The sequence below is a fragment of the Hyperoodon ampullatus genome (genome assembly GCF_949752795.1).
Source record: "Hyperoodon ampullatus genome assembly, chromosome: 12".
Lineage (NCBI taxonomy): Eukaryota > Metazoa > Chordata > Mammalia > Artiodactyla > Ziphiidae > Hyperoodon > Hyperoodon ampullatus.
This window is the reverse complement of record NC_136925.1, coordinates 46,401,947-46,416,422: the sequence shown is the minus strand read 5'-3', so window position 1 is coordinate 46,416,422 and position 14,476 is coordinate 46,401,947.

Here is a 14,476-nt window from a genome sequence, read left to right as displayed (position 1 = left end):
AAGCAATTTGGCAAGTATGTGTAGAGCAATTTTTTATTTTTTGCTTTTCATGGGGTTTTTGGTTTGTGTTTGTTTTTTTTTTAGATGAGGAAGAATAGAACTCAAAGGTTAGGGAGATTTTTGAATAATAAAACCTACTTCAAAGGGTTCAAATAAAGATCAAATGCAAATAAAGATCAAATGCAATAATATACACAAAAACACCAAATGAAAAATAACTGTTACCTTATATGTCTGTATATATGCAGACTATATGAACTTTATTTTTTACTTGACTTTTTAAGAAATTCACACTAGTGGGTATACACACACACACAGATCTGCATCTGCATCCCATTTTTGGGAGAAACAACATGGAGTGCCCAGTACACTCTAAAACAGCTCTCTCTCTAAAGTTTCTGGCTACAGGTGGAATGTAATTTTTGTAGGCACATCTCTTTTTCTATCCCCAAACCCAGCAAATTATGCACTTGCTTCTTCAAAATAAAGAGTCCACACAGAGTCACACTCTGTGGGTATAAACAGAACAAGATCTTCCAAGTGTGAACACTAAACCCTCTGAATAAATTAGGCATGTTTGAGGGCTAAGCAAACTCTATTCATTTTCAAACTTTTTAGTTACAGTATTATATTTACCACACAGTGGCCTTGGTGCTGAAGTTACTATTATTTCAGATAATTTATGTAAAAAGATATGCTATTTTATCAACATTTAATTTCAAAACATAATGTGTAGTGTATAAGATGAAGACAGTATAGTGTCCCAAGGCAAAAGAAATAAAAGCAAAAATAAACAAATGGGACCTAATCAAACTTAAAAGCTTTTGCACAGCCAAGAAAACCATAAATAAAAAGAAAAGACAACCTACAGAATGGGAGAAAATATTTACAAATGACGTGATCATCAAGGGCTTAATTTCCAAAATATACCAACATCTCATACAGCTCAATAACAAAATACAAACAACCCAATCAAAAAAAATGGGCAGAAAACCTAAACAGACATTTCATTTCTTCAAGGAAGATACACAGATGGCCAACAGGCACATGAAAAGATGCTCAACATTGCTAATTACTGGAGAAATGCAAATCAAAACTACAAGGGGGTATCACCTCACACCAGTCAGAATAGCCATTATCAAAACGTCTACAAATAATAAGGGTGGAGTCAAGATGGCGGTGTGGGAAGACATCGAGTTAGTGTCTCCCTGCAACTAAGGTGCCTGCTGGCTGCTGGTGGGGGACCCTGACACCCAAGGAGATGGGAGGAACCCCCAAGTGAACCAGTAGGATGTGCGGGGACAGAGTGGGGAGGAGAAGTGGAGGCCAGACAGGATCAGCATCCCTGAGGCCAGGGAGATCAGGAGAGGTAGGTGGGAGGGGCCCTCCAGAAGGAGTGGGAGAGGAGCAGAGGGAAATCTCCTGGCCCACTCAGCCCGGGGAGCCTGCATAGCTCCCAGGCCAGCCCCCTGCCCTCCAAGTTCCCCTCCTCCCCCTGGGTGCATTGGTCCTGGGGCCACAGGAAGAAGGACAAGGGGAAAACAGGAGAGGCAGGTGGGAGGGGCCCTCTGGGACAGGAGAAGCAGGAGGAGCAGGAGAGGAGAGGACGGCGTTTGCCCTGCCCACTCGAGCCCAGGAAGCCTGCTGGACTCCCAGGTGAGGTCCCCCGCCCTCTGAGACCTGGGGTGGGGGATACGTCTGGGCGCCTTCTGTTCCTTGAGCCTAAGCGCCACCCCCCACAGCCCCCAAGGCCTTTTCCAGTCCTGTGGGTCCTGAGCATTGGCCCCGCCCACTGCCCAAAACTTTCCCTTGCTTAGGCCCTGCCCTCCACAGCTTTTTCCCTGTTTTTCTTTTTTTCCCTCTTTTCCCTCCTCCTTTTTTTTTTTTTTACTACTGTAGTACTATTGTACCTTCCAGTTGTTGATTCATCTATATTTTTATATTCTTTACAACATATCTGTTAGTTTCCAAGTCTAATTTTATTTTTTACTTTGTTATTGTTCTCTCTTTTTTTTTTTTTTTTTTGCCACCACACATGGCTTGCAGGATCTTGGTTCATGAGCTGGGGGTCGGGCCAAAGCTCCTGTGATGGGAGCTCTGTGTCAGAACCACTGGACTAACAGAGAACCTCAGATTCCAGGGAATATTCATCGGAGTGAGGTCTCACGGAGGTCCTCATCTCAGCTTCAAGACCCAGCTCTACCAAACAGCCTACAAACTCCAGCGTTGAAAGCCTCAGGACAAACAACCAGTAAGACAGGAACACAATCCTACTCCAAAAAAAAAAAAAAATGAGATGGCAAAAAAATATGTCACCGATGAAGGAGCAACGGAAAAACCTACAAGACCAAATAAATGAAGGGGAAATAGGCAATCTACCTAAAAAAGAATTCAGAGTAATGACAGTAAAGATGACCCAGAATCTCAGAAACAGAATGGAGGCACGGGTTGAGAAAATACAAGAAATGTTTAACAAAGATCTAGAAGAACTAATGAACAAACAAACAGAGATGAACTACACAATAACTGAAATGAAAAATATACTAGAAGGAATCAATAACAGAAAAACTGAGGCAGAAGTATGGATAAGTGAGCTGGAAGACAAAATGGTGGAAATAAGTGCCGAGAAGCAGAATAAAGATAAAAGAATGAAAAGAATTGAAGACAATCTCAGAGACCTCTGGGACTACACTAAACACACTAACATTTGAATTATAGGGGTCCCAGAAGAAGAAGAGAAAAAGAAAGGGTCTGAGAAAATATTTGAAGAGATTATAGTCAAAAATTTCCCTAACATGGGAAAGGAAATAGTCACCCAAGTCCAGGAAGCAGAGAGAGTCCCATACAGGATAAATCCTAGGAAAAACACACCAAGACACATATTAATCAAACAAAAATTAAATTCAAAGAAAAAATATTAAAAGCAACAGGGAAAAACAAAAAATAACATAACATATAAAGGAATCCCCATAAGGTTATCAGCTGATTTTTCAGCAGAAACTCTTCAGGCCAGAAGGGAGTGGCAGGATATACTTAAAGTGATGAAAGAGGAAAACCTACAACCAAGATGACTCTACCCAGCAAGGATCTCATTCAGATTCGATGGAGAAATCAAAAGCTTTTCAGACAAGCAAAAGCTAAGAGAATTCAGCACCACCAAATCAGCTTTACAACAAATGCTAAAGAAACTTCTCTAGGTGGGAAAAACAAGAGAAGAAAAAGACCCACAAATAAAACCCCAAAACAATTAATAAAATGGTAATAGGAACATACATATCGATAATAACCTTGAATGTAAATGGATAAAATGCCCCAACCAAAAGACACAGACTGGCTGAATGGATACAAAAACAAGACCCATATATATGCTACCTACAAGAGACCCAATTCAGACTTAGGGACACATACAGACTGTAGGTGGAGGGATGGAAAAAGATATTTCATGCAAATGGAAATCAAAAGAAAGCTGGAGTAGCAATACTGGTATCAGATAAAATAGACTTTAAAATAAAGACTATTACAAGAGACAAAGAAGGACACTACATAATGATCAAGGGATCAATCCAAGAAGAAGATATAACAATTATAAATGTTTATGCATTTATATTATGCATATTATTATAATATTATTATTATATAGATTATATTATTATATGCATAATGTATATGCATATACATTATGCACCTCAATACATAAGGCAAACACTAACAACCATGAAAGGAGAAATCGACAGTAACACAATAATAGTAGGGGACTTTAACACCCCACTTACACCAATGGACAGATCATCCAAACAGAAAAAAAATAAGGAAACAGAAGCTCTAAATGACACAATAGACCAGATAGATTTAATTGATATTTATAGACCATTCCACCCAAAAGCGGCAGAATACACTTTCTTCTCAAGTGCACACGGATCATGCTCCAGGATAGATCACATCTTGGGTTACAAATCAAGCTTTGGTAAATTTAAGAAAATTGAAATCGTATCAAGTATCTTTTCTGACAGTAATGCTATGAGATTGGAAATCAATTACAGGAAAAAAACTGTAAAAAAGACAAGTAGGGCTTCCCTGGTGGTGCAGTGGTTGAGAGTCCACCTGCCGATGCAGGGAACACAGGTTCATGCCCCGGTCCGGGAAGATCCCACATGCCACAGAGTTGCTGGGCCCGTGAGCCATGGCCGCTGAGCCTGCGCATCCGGAGCCTGTGCTCCGCAACGGGAGAGGCCACAACAGTGAGAGGCCCGCATACCACAAAAAAAAAATTATATATATATATATATATATATAAAAACAATAAATTCTGGAAAGGGTGTGATGAAAAGGGGACCCTCCTGCACTGTTGGTGGTAATGTAAACTGATACAACCACTATGGAAAACAGTATGGAGGTTCCTTAAAAAACTAAAAATAGAACTACCATATGACCCAGCAATCCCACTATTGGGCATATACCCTGAGAAAACAATAATTTAAAAAGAGTCATGTACCACAATGTTCACTGCAGCACTATTTATAATAGCCAGGACATGGAAGCAACCTAAGTGTTCATCGACAAATGAATGGATAAAGAAGATGTGGCACATATATACAATGGAATATTACTCAGCCATAAAAAGAAACAAAATTGAGTTATTTGTAGTGAGGTGGATGGATCTAGAGTCTGTCATACAGAGTGAAATAAATCAGAAAGAGAAAAACAAATACTGTATTCTAACACATATATATGAAATCTTAAAAAAAATATGGTACTGATGAACCTAGTTGCAGGGCAGGAATAAACATGGAGACATATAGAAAATGGACTTGAGGACACAGGGTGGGAGAGGGAAGCTGGGGCAAAGTGAGAGTAGCATTGACACATATACACTACCAAATATAAAATAGTTAGCTAGTGGGAAGCAGCAGCATAGCACAGGGAGATCAGTTCGGTGCTTTGCAATGACCTAGAGGGCTGGGATAGGGAGGATGGGAGGGAGGCTCAAGAGGGAGGGGATATGGGGACATGTGTATGCATATGGCTGATTCACTTTGGTGTACAACAGAAACTAACACGGTATTGTGAAGTAATTATACTCCAATAAAGATCTATTAAAAAAAAGTCTACAAATAATAAATACCAAAAAGGGTCTGGAGAAGAGGTAAACCTCTTACACTGTTGGTGGGAATGTAGATTGGTGAAGCCACTGTGGAGAACAGTATGGAGGTTCCTTAAAAAACTAAAAACTAAAAACAGAGTTACCTTATGAACCAGTAACCCCACTCCTGGGTATATATCCAGAAAAGATGAAAATTCTAATTTGAAAAGATACATGCACCCCAATGTTCATAGCAGCACTATTACTAATAGCCAAGACATAGAAGCAACCTAAGCATCCATCAACAGATGAATGGATAAAGAACATGTGGTGTGTGTATATATATATATATATATATATATATATATATATATATATATATTTCTGGTGGAATATTACCCAGCCATAAAAAAAGAATGAAATAATGCCATTTGCAGCAATATGGATAGACATAGATATGATCATGCTAAGTGAAATAAGTCAAGCAGAGAAAGACAAATATCACATGATATCACTTATATGTAGAATCTTAAAAAAATGATTCAGATGAGCTTATTTGCAAAACAGAAAAAGACTCACAGACACAGAATACAAACTTATGGCTATCAAAGGGGAAAAGGGGGAAGAGATAAATTAGGATTTGTGGTTAACAGATAGACACTACTATATATAAAATAAATAAACAAGGACCTACTGTATAGCATAGGGAGCTATATTCAATATCTTGTAGTAACCTATACGGAAAATAATCTGAAAAAGAATATATATATATATATATACATATGAATCACTTTGCTGTACACCTGAAACTAACACAATATTGTGAATCAACTATAGTTTAATTTTTTAAAAAAACAACAAAAAAGATGGACAGTAAACCACTTCATGTAATACCAGTGTTTACTTGGGAGAAATGGGCAAAACCAGAGATGCTTTTTAGTCCTAATATCCCCATCATAACAAGGCCGATAATTAAAATTAAAAGATGTACATTGTAGGTATGAATTTTCAGTCATGTTGTATCTACTGTCATGGACAATTTAGAAGAAATTAGATGATCTAATTTAAGGCAGCACACATTATTTATCATAATTTTGTTCTTACCTTTTTTTTAAGTCAATAGCTGGCTCCAAACCTGTTTTTCTTCTAAGTATACTTCTGTACATCATTGCCCAGTTGTGACATACACTCTATATGATTCCTTTACTTAGAATCCCTCTTCCATGAATATTGAAGATTGTAGCTTTTATTTTTTCTCAGCCTTTGAATTTTTGTATTTTACAAAATTGACATGTGAATATACTGTTTGTAATCACTTTACTGTATATCATAGTTTGACTAATAATCACTAGTAATTTTGATGAAATATATTGCTTTTTAAATGTAATACTGAAATCAATAACTCTTTTAAGAACTCATGTAATTTCCTCAAGCTAAACAAGATTAGTTTTGCTTAGATCACTAATTTTGTAACTTGTCACTGAGTGGAATGGATACTATGCCTACTAACTGCAGGTTGTGGTTCTAAGGCTGTGTGTACAATGTATTTATTCCTCATCCCTCACTCTGCTTGAAAGCTTTTGAGCCCAATATATCATCTTTACCGAACAATTTATCAATTGGAGGAGCTGAGTAAATGTTACTCTTTCCATAACATATTGCTTTTGGGTGCCAGTAAAGGATAAAGAACGATAGAATAACATAATAAGTAAGTAAACATTAGGTCAAGAGAAGAGGTAGGTGGTCAGATCTAATGCAAGGTTTAAAATGGTACTTCTTGAAGTTGGACCATCTGCACCAGAATTACACAGGAAATATGCAGATACCTAACTCAGAACCAGGGAATCACTGCATGAAACGGATTTTATCAATATAGTGTCATAAATTTCTCACATCAAGACAAGAAAAATTGGCTTTTTGAAGATACGAGGGAGGAAAATATGTCTCAGCCTAAGCCACAGTCTAAAACCTTAGAGACATAAGAAAGGATCCGTCAACGAGATTATGATTTAGCATTGGCTCATTGAGAACAGAGTGTGGAGGAGAGAGTTGGAGGAAGGAGGAGGGGACCAATATGGAGGGGAGGCTGAGGAATGAGAAGGTGATCATAACCTCTCAGTAGTCTCAGCTGTGCTTTCCTGGTTTTTCACATCATGGCATATGTAGAAAATGATAATGTTGTATCCAACACACTGGGGTAAACAGATGAATCTTCTGATAGACAGGGGTAAGCAGACCAGAGACTCTGAATGCCCCAAAAGAGACTGAGGGGGAATCAATGCTATCCCCTTGGGGACACTCTGTTGGGAAACTCCTCCAGGGAGCAGCCATCACTCTCTAGGTTGGCGTGTACATCACTACATGGTGTAGCAATGCCTGGGCACTGCCTGCACCTTCTCTGCTTTGAAGAATAGGAAAACTAATACCAAGAAGTTGCCAGGTCTTTCTCCAGCTCCTTATAAAGAAAGTCATGGGATAATTTCTCCATTTCCACAGTCAACTTGTGAATACTATTAAATGGATAGAACACTACATGTGGAATATTCTTCTTGATTACTACAAGAAATAATTTACATTTGAATGAAATAATTTAATAATTACTGTATCAGAAAGCATGTTACATATGTTATCTTTTTGATTAGCCATATATGTATGATGTGAAATGAAATTTCAAGAGAATTTTTACTATTCTACATAAAATAAGGAAATATAAAGTTAAAAAATGCAGAATATATAGAAAGGTGATAGAACCCATATTTATCCTGAGATGAAAACTGTTTGCTAATCATGTTGGCAAACAAACAAAAAACATCATGCATTTCAGCTTTAAAAAAAAAAAACAAAGGTGGGGAGGGGGAGTCAATAAAGGACAGAGAAGTAAAAAATAGGCTTTGATATTAACTCTATACAATCAAAAATAGCTAAAACCATCAAGTGATTAATATTTCAAATACAAATCCTTATTGATCATTTTCCTAAATTCTGTAGTACTAAAAATGTGTTTCCATATATACATTAAGTCGACTGTGTTGAATTTTAGCAATGTATCTTTCAACATCAATTGTATGCATCAAAATAAATTAGAAGATATATAACTTTGAAAATAATATATCAATTTAAAAAATTAAATGGCACAGAGTACCGAAAGTAAACTATAGCAACATTTACACTAACATGGAAAACAAATAATTACATATGATTACAGGTTTTAGGTTGATCTATTTGTAATTTCTGTTTGCTCACATCTCTAGGAACTTAATTCATTGACAAGGCCACATAAAATCAGATGTAAAACCAAAGTGTATATTAAGCCTATTCACAAACTTAGAGTAAATGTGAAGTAAGCTTCAATTTTATGAACTGAATAAATAGCCACTTCATCCTCACAACATAGCTATAATAGCTACTAATTTATAACTTAAGTCACATCAAAAAGCTGCTTGATTATCTATTTCTAACCATGAGTTAATTTTGAAGGGAGACATAGGAGACATAAAAGTCAATTGGTCCCTCCAGAGATTGTAGGCAAATTGTCAAGGTCATTATATGATTTGGTGGTGGATCACGTAAGGAAAATTAAACTAATGGAAAATTCTCCTACAACGAGTTTCCATTAAATAATCTATTAATTGCCAGCTGCCTTCATCATTCACTTAGAGTTAGAAATAAGAGGATTAAAGAAGACCATAAAAAAAGGAAATTGCAATAGTTGAGACAGGAAGTGATTAAGGTAAAAAGATGGACTTGAGTAGAGTCAGGGTCATGGTAAGGATGATTTCTGTTTTGACTCTGTTCCGGTATGTTGATAATTACAAGCCTATAGAGAGAAAAAGTAATTCCATGGTGCCAACAGCAGTCATATGTTAGACTTCCAATTATTTCATCATCCACTTTGATGTGAATGAATCCAAATTTTTAACCTAGAAAAACTGGTACTCATGAAAATTTGTGAGACTGTGAATACATGTTATGGATAATGAAATTCTGAGTTTAACTTAAAAGTTAAGATTGTAAAGTGATTTTTTTCAAATTCATGACTTTCTGATGTTTTAAGATTCATTGCGCCAGAGAATGGAAGGATATGATGTCTTCACTGCTTCATTCCATAAGCAGCAGGCATGATGCACTCTCTGTATGGGTAGCTTTGTGAAAAACCCTACCCTTGTGTAGGAAGTGAGGCTCCCTCCCTCTCAGGGACGCTTTTTAATTCCTGCATTAACGGGACACTCCCAGGCTTGCTGAGGAAGCAGGCTGCCTAGCCTCACCCAACAAAATGATCTCCTCTGTACACAGATTGATGACATCCAAAGAAAGCTGAACCTCACATTCACCTGTGTGCAGTCCTGAGGTCCAGCAGGGAAATAAGAAATGCTAATGAGCATATGGAAAGTGAGAGAAAAGGAAATTTAAAAAAAACCCAAAACTAAGTGTTTGATATATTTGAATGCAAATTCAAGACCCAGAATAAATAACCAAGACAAACTGAAAGGAGTAGAATTTGGCATACTTGGAAAAAACATATGGTAGAAGGATAGCACATTGAATCTTATGAGCCAAAATGGAGATAAAAGTTCCTCAGGAATGAAAGAATAAATGTAAAGCATTTATCAATATCTATATCATTAACAGTATATAACACTTTGCTTATAATTGGTATTCAATACTCATTATAGGAATTAATATACTTACTGGGGTTTAATAATAATACATTGTATACCAAACACAAATATGCTCAGCACATGTTAAGTACTTTATATGTTATATCATTTTATCCTCAGTGATTCTATGACATAGGTAAAAATGTGACTTTTTTACAGATGATAATACTGAGACTCAAAAAATTTCAGTTACTTGCCCAAGGTCTCATGGTTAGTAAATGAGGAATCAAGCCCTGCTTGATTTAAAGGTTCATAGTCTTACCAGTATAATACCAAGCTTGTTAGACCTCCTACCAGCAAAGGGTCTGTATCATACATACTTGGACCAGTGGTTCTCAGCCCTATGAACTCACATCCCCACATCCTGTTTTTATAAGAAATATTCTGTAATATTGTCTTTACTATGCCAGAGAAAGTCATAGATAACTACACAAATATATTTAATCAATATAATGCACTGGCTCTAATATAAAGAGTAAACTAAAGAAAGAAAATAATAAGTAGCATGCATATCAAAATAGATATTCAATAGATACACCAAAACACTTTATTAAGAAATCTGGCGCTTGTATCTAAATATAGAATCACGGTGAACAGAACAGTTATACATGTAGGATAATATTGGTGTGGGATTTTTTTGTAACTAAAATACATGAGAGATATTGCTGTTGGTGATGTGATTTTCTGAATGGTAAGCAACATTTATTGAAGTTCTATACAAAATATTGCGGTTATATTAGCATAAGACAAAGTAGAATTCAGAAGAAACAATATTATCAGAGATAAAGAAAGGCATTTCATATGGATAAAAGAGTCAATTCTTTATGACCTTAATATGTATGCTTCAAGGACAAAGTTCATTGCAGCCCTATTTGCAACAGCCAAGACATGGAAGCAACCTAAGTGCCCATCAAGAGATGGATGGATAAGTAAGATGTGGTACATATATATAATGGAATATTACTACTCAGCCATAAAAAAGAATGAAATAATGCCATTTGCAGCAACATGGATGGACCTGGAGATGATCATACTAAGTGATGTAAATCAGACAGAGAGAGACAAATATCATATGATACTGCTTATATGTGGAATCTAAAAAAAATGATACAAAAGAACTGATTTACAAAACAGAAACAGACTCACAGACTTTGAAAATAAATTTATGGTTACCAAAGGGGAAAGGTGGGCAGGAGGGATAAATTAGAGGTTGAGATTAACATATAGACACTACTATATATAAAATAATCAACAAGGAGCTGGTATATAGCACAGGGAACTCTACTCAATACTCTGTAATAACCTATATGGGGAAAGAATCTGAAAAGGAATAGATATATGTATATATATAACTGAATCACTTTGCTGTACACCTGCAACTAACACAACGTTGTGGATCAACTATACTTTAATATAAAACAAACAAACAAAAAACCCCAAAAAACAAAGCTTCAAAATTCATAAAGCAAAAACTGGAAGAACTAAAAGAAGTAACAGAAAGTCCACAATCATAGGTTGAGATTTTGACATTCATCTCTTAATACTTGGTAGAACAAGTAGACAAAAAATTAGTACCTAGAAGATATGAACAAAACAAAAAAGTATTTTCTGTGAATGGAATTAAATTAGGAATTGACAACAGTAAGACATCTAGAAAATCCCCAGATATTTGGAAATTAAATAGCACACTTCTTAGTAAACATGGGTCAAAGGAAAAAATCATAAGAGAAGAAAATGAACTGAATAATAATAAAAAACAATCTATCAAAATTTGATTTTGATCAAAATTCATGAGATTCAGCTAATGCAATATTTGAAGGAAAACATATAGCTTTAAGTTACTACACTAGTAAAGAAAATAGGTTTAAAATTAGTGATGTAAGTTTCCATCTTAAGAAGTTATCAAAAGAAAAGCAAATTAAAACCAAGTAAGTAGAAGGAAAAGCATAATAAACATGTGAGAAAAAAATCATTTTAATAAAAGATAAACATTAAAGAATATTCAAAAAGTTGATTATCTGAAAAGATTAATAAAAGTTATAAACCCCTAGCAAGAATAATAATAAAAGGAATGAGATAAAATGCAAATGACCAACATCAAGTATAAAACAGGAAATACCACTACAGATCTTAGATATAGATAGCAAAAGGATAATAAGGCAGTATTTAGGAACAACCTTTGGCCACTAAATTTAAAAATCTAGGTGAAATGGACAAATTTCTTCTAAAAAACAACTCATCAACACTAATACAAGAAATAGAAAATCAGAATAACCCTCTTCTATTTTAAAAAATTGAAATCACAATCAAAAACTTTTCCTTAAAGACAACTTGAGGTCTGAATGGTTTCTTTAGTGACTTCTATATTAAAAGGATGACATATCATGACAAAGGGGTTTCATCCCAGGAATGCAAGAATACTCTGACATGTTAAATGAATCAGTATAATTCACTACATTAACAGAATTCTTTAAAAAAAAAAAAACTCAATACACATAGAAAAGGCATTTTGACATAAGTCAGCAGCCATTCATACCAAAGCACTCAGCAAACTAGGAAAAGATGAAAATTTAATTTGGGCTCAAAAAGGAAAACTATTTAGAATAACGAATGAAAATAGTTGAGATGATGCTTTACTCCTGTCTCACAAAAGGAATTGCACTGGTAAAATTATTTTTCAATTTGGGTTTTCAAGCAATGACAAAGATGGTGATGATGATGATGATGATGATGACTGTGATGATGATTATATTCTATTTGGAAAATTGTCTCTTCCAAGGATGAAAAGGCTTGCCTAGGGTCTTCTGGCTCAAATGCATACAGCAGGGAAAATAGCCTCACATTCAGAGAATTCAAGTTAGCTAAAGTTTAACATTTTTCTCTTTAAAACTAAATTAAACTTACTTTTTGAAGACCGATGTATGTTCAGCAGAAGACATTGTAACAGTATTAATTCGAGGTAAACTCATTCATTCAAGTATTCAACGGTACTTACTGAGTACTTCAGTAATTGCCAGGCACTTGGGATTCATCCATGAACAAAACAGAAAAAGATCTTGCCCTTGGGGAGCTCATATTCTACCCAAGCAGATAAACAATTTAATAAAATTATGAATAAATAAATTATGTCGTAGGTTAAAAGGGCATAAGTATGGGGAAAAAAGTCAAAATAGTACAGGATAAGGATCAAGAGTGCTGGGAGGGTGGGAGTGCCAGGGGTGGGGACAATTAATAGTGTTAAATAAGGTCATCAGGATAGGTCTCATTGAAAGGCCTATTGAGAAGTTGACATTTGAGAAAATACTTAAGATAGGTGAGGGAGTTAGCAAAGTAGCTTTGTGGAAGAAGAGTGTTCCAGGCAGAGAAACTGCTAGAGCTATTAGCAGGAACCTGCTGAGTTTCTTCCTGGAGAGCAGAAGGTCAGAGTGGCAGGTGGTGACTGGGCAAGGGAGACAGTAGCAGGGAATGAAGTTAGAGAAGTAATAGGGACTGTATCATGTAAGGCCTTGAAGGTGACTATAAGAACTTTGGGGTTTACAGTGTTAACAAAGTTTACAAAAAGTTGACAGAACTTTGCAGAGTTTTGAGCAGAGGAGGGACATGGTCTGACTTACATTTCAATGTTCCCTCTGGCTGCTGTGTTGAGACTGGGCTGCATGGGGATGTTCTGATTGTAGCTGGCTACCAATTTACCCCAGAATGTAGTGTTGTAAAACAACCATTATCTTATTGTATCTCTTGATTTCATGAGTCAAAAAATGCAGGCAAGGCTCAGCTGCACAATTCTTCTGTTCTATGTGGCATCACCTAAGGTCACTTAGTGGCATTTTGCTGGTGGAAGGGCTGCTCTGGTGAGTCCAAGGTGGCTTCGCTCACATCTTTAGTGTTTTGGAAGTTTCGGCTGAGATTGTCAATGGAGTACCTACACATGGCCTGTCCTGTCAATGGAGTACTTACACGTGGCCTGTCCACCATGGAGGTCTCAGTGTAGTTGGATTTTGCATGGAGCCTCAGGGCTCCTAGACTATTCCAAGAATCAGGAAGTGGAAAAGGCCCATTTCTTAAGACTTGGGCCTGGAAACTGGCATAGTGTCACTTCTGCGATATTGTGTGGGTCAAAGAAATTATAGAACCAGCCAAAATTCAAGGAGAGGGGCCATAGATCTCATCTTTCCTCTCTCAGTGACAGGAGTGTCAAAGAATATATGGCAAGCTCTCCAGTCCATTCTGTGACCACAGATTACTTGTATTCCTTCCACTTCTAAAATACACTCCCTCTCTCCCCAAATCCCTAAATGTGTCATTCCCTTATGGCACCAGGCTCCGGCTCATTATCTAGATCACGTCTTTTCCCAATTTCCCATTTCCCCTGGCCTATGAGATCTTACTCTAATCAGGGTGGGGAAATCTGCTTTGATATCATCATATATTTTTTCACATCAACTTTATAAGGCAAATGCTTCATGTTCTCTTGCCTTTTGCCCTTCATCTTTACATTTTTTCTTCTCCCACAGGTTCAACCCTATCAACTGAAAATCTTAGCTTTAAGACTGTTGTCTCTGATATAAAAATTTTTTAATCTTATTTATTTATTTATTTATTTTTTGCGGTACACGGGCGTCTCACCGCTGCGGCCTCTCCCGTTGCGGAGCACAGGCTCCGAACGCGCAGGCCCAGCGGCCATGGCTCACGGGCCCAGCCGCTCCGCGGCATGTGGGATCTTCCCAGACCGGGGCAC